Below are 2,500 nucleotides of genomic sequence, written 5' to 3'. Positions count from 1 at the left end.
CTGCCCACGGCCGCCCCACTTGCCGCTGACGGCAGAGTATAGGCTCGACGCTTCAGCGCCATCCATTTTCAGGGCTAGTTGCTTCGGCAGGTGAGTTGTTACACACTCCTTAGCGGATTCCGACTTCCATGGCCACCGTCCTGCTGTCTTAAGCAACCAACGCCTTTCATGGTGTCCCATGAGCGTCGAGTTGGGCGCCTTAACTCTGCGTTTGGTTCATCCCACAGCGCCAGTTCTGCTTACCAAAAATGGCCCACTTGGCACTCTGATCCGAGATGCTCGTGGCTTCATAGTTCAAGAAAGCCAGAGATCTCACCCATTTAAAGTTTGAGAATAGGTTGAGGTCGTTTCGGCCCCAAGGCCTCTAATCATTCGCTTTACCAGATGAGACTCGCGCGCGTTCCGTGCGGAACGGCCGAGTGCCAGCTATCCTGAGGGAAACTTCGGAGGGAACCAGCTACTAGATGGTTCGATTAGTCTTTCGCCCCTATACCCAGTTCCGACGATCGATTTGCACGTCAGAATCGCTACGGACCTCCATCAGGGTTTCCCCTGACTTCGTCCTGACCAGGCATAGTTCACCATCTTTCGGGTCCCAACGTGTACGCTCTGGGTGCGCCTCTTCTCGCAATGAGAACGAGACGCCCCGGGAGTGCGGAGCCGCATCGCGACGCGGCCCATCCTCCCTCGGTCGACAACCAGGGCCGACCTTCACTTTCATTACGCCTTTAGGTATCGCTGATCCCAATGACTCGCGTACATGTTAGACTCCTTGGTCCGTGTTTCAAGACGGGTCCTAAGAGTACCCAAAGCAGTAGCGTCGCCGACCGGTATCGGTCCCCGAGTTGCCCCGGGGAACGTTTGCAGGCCTGTCGAAGGTTAACCGTACGACCAACAGCGGGCCAGGACCGGTGACGGCGCTAGGTCCGTAAGCCTCCGTGTACCGTGGCGCGCGCTTGCGACGGCCTCGACGCACTCCCGCGTGTGTGAGCTGCGGCCTGATACCTTGCGTGTACCGCCGGGCAGCCGGCCGGGCGACCGAGGGTTTGACGGCGTGCCGTGTTACCGGCGACGCGTCAGACACCGCACCCGGGCCGTAGACCGACACCCAGCGGGTCGCGACGTTCTACTAGGGGAGAAGTGCACGACGACGAAAACGCCGGACATCGGCGCGCGGCAGCGTGCCCGCGCGCGAGCCGTGAGGCCCCGCGGGCATCGCCCACCGACGCGAAGCCAGCGTCGCTGACGATGAATCTCCCCGTTCGATCTTTTGGGTTTCTTAGGTTTACCCCTGAACGGTTTCACGTACTCTTGAACTCTCTCTTCAAAGTTCTTTTCAACTTTCCCTCACGGTACTTGTTCGCTATCGGTCTCGTGGTCGTATTTAGCCTTAGATGGAGTTTACCACCCACTTAGAGCTGCACTCTCAAGCAACCCGACTCTAAGGAGAGATCCTCCCGAGACGCGCACCGGTCGCTACGGGCCTGGCACCCTCTGCGGGTAAGTGGCCCCATTCAAGATGGACTTGGACGCGACGCGGCACCTCGGGATAAGCGGACCCTCCCAAACACCACATTTCCCTGCGGCGGAACCGCGGGATTCGGTGCTGGGCTCTTTCCTGTTCGCTCGCCGCTACTAAGGAAATCCTGGTTAGTTTCTTTTCCTCCGCTTAATAATATGCTTAAATTCAGCGGGTGATCTCGCCTGCTCTGAGGTCGTCAAAAGAAATTGTCGTGAGGCTGTACTATATATATATAATACGAAGAAGGCGAGACGACGACGACGACGACGCGAGAGAAAAGAGAAACGCAACGCGGCGAAACGCCGCGCGCGAGCGCTTGGTTAGACTACGCCGCGTGCCCCGGTCAAGAGCTGCTACCATACATAGCGCTTTCGTGGACTCGGGAACACGCGCGGTCGACCCGCGCGCGATCTCTCACCTCGCACACACTTTTGCTGCGCAGGGGGCGATCGGTGCACGCAAAATATTTGAAAGAAGAGACGAAGGGAAAATGAGAAAACGAACGAGGCATAGAGAACAACCGCGAGAGCGTGGTGGTCTTTCGTCGACGTTGCGTCAACCGCGCCGCGATCCGCGCGCCCGCGCGCGCCAACCAACCGACCACGACGACAACTGGCCAGCCAGCCCGACGCGAACGTCGGAGGCCGGTTTGCGCGTCGTGGTGGCGTCGGCAACGCGACTGCGGCGGCGGCCGGCAGCAGCTGCAGCGGCGACGACCACTCTCTCTCTCTATAATACGGTCAGGTTCTCTCGTATCTTTGCTTCGTCGTATATATCTCTAAAATCCCTCCTCTCGAGTTTCCTTTGCGTTGGCGGCGGTAAAGCGACGATATGCGCTCTGTGCAGAAGGAGAACGAGGAGGCGCGCGATTATCTCGCGGCCTCTATTCTCCTCTCCGATCTTCATTCGAAGAAGGAGAGGAAAACTCAAACTCGGTTCTCCGCGCTCCTTATGAACTACTTCTCCGTGGATCAGCCT

At 58.4% G+C, this 2,500-nt stretch overlaps 1 long non-coding RNA gene and 1 pseudogene across 1 annotated transcript in view; one reads left to right on the top strand and one right to left on the bottom strand.

Moving 5' to 3' along the window:
• LOC139110814 (large subunit ribosomal RNA) overlaps positions 1-1,718 on the bottom strand; it is a 4,797-nt pseudogene extending 3,079 nt beyond the window's left edge.
• Positions 1-2,500, top strand: part of LOC139110569 (uncharacterized) — a 19,364-nt gene that overhangs the window by 684 nt on the left and 16,180 nt on the right. The gene's annotated exons all lie outside the window — the stretch shown is intronic.

The sequence above is a fragment of the Cardiocondyla obscurior genome, linkage group LG21, assembly GCF_019399895.1.
Source record: "Cardiocondyla obscurior isolate alpha-2009 linkage group LG21, Cobs3.1, whole genome shotgun sequence".
Classification (NCBI taxonomy): domain Eukaryota; kingdom Metazoa; phylum Arthropoda; class Insecta; order Hymenoptera; family Formicidae; genus Cardiocondyla; species Cardiocondyla obscurior.
The sequence above is the reverse complement of the archived record's forward strand: the minus strand, read 5'-3'. Positions and strand labels throughout refer to the sequence as shown.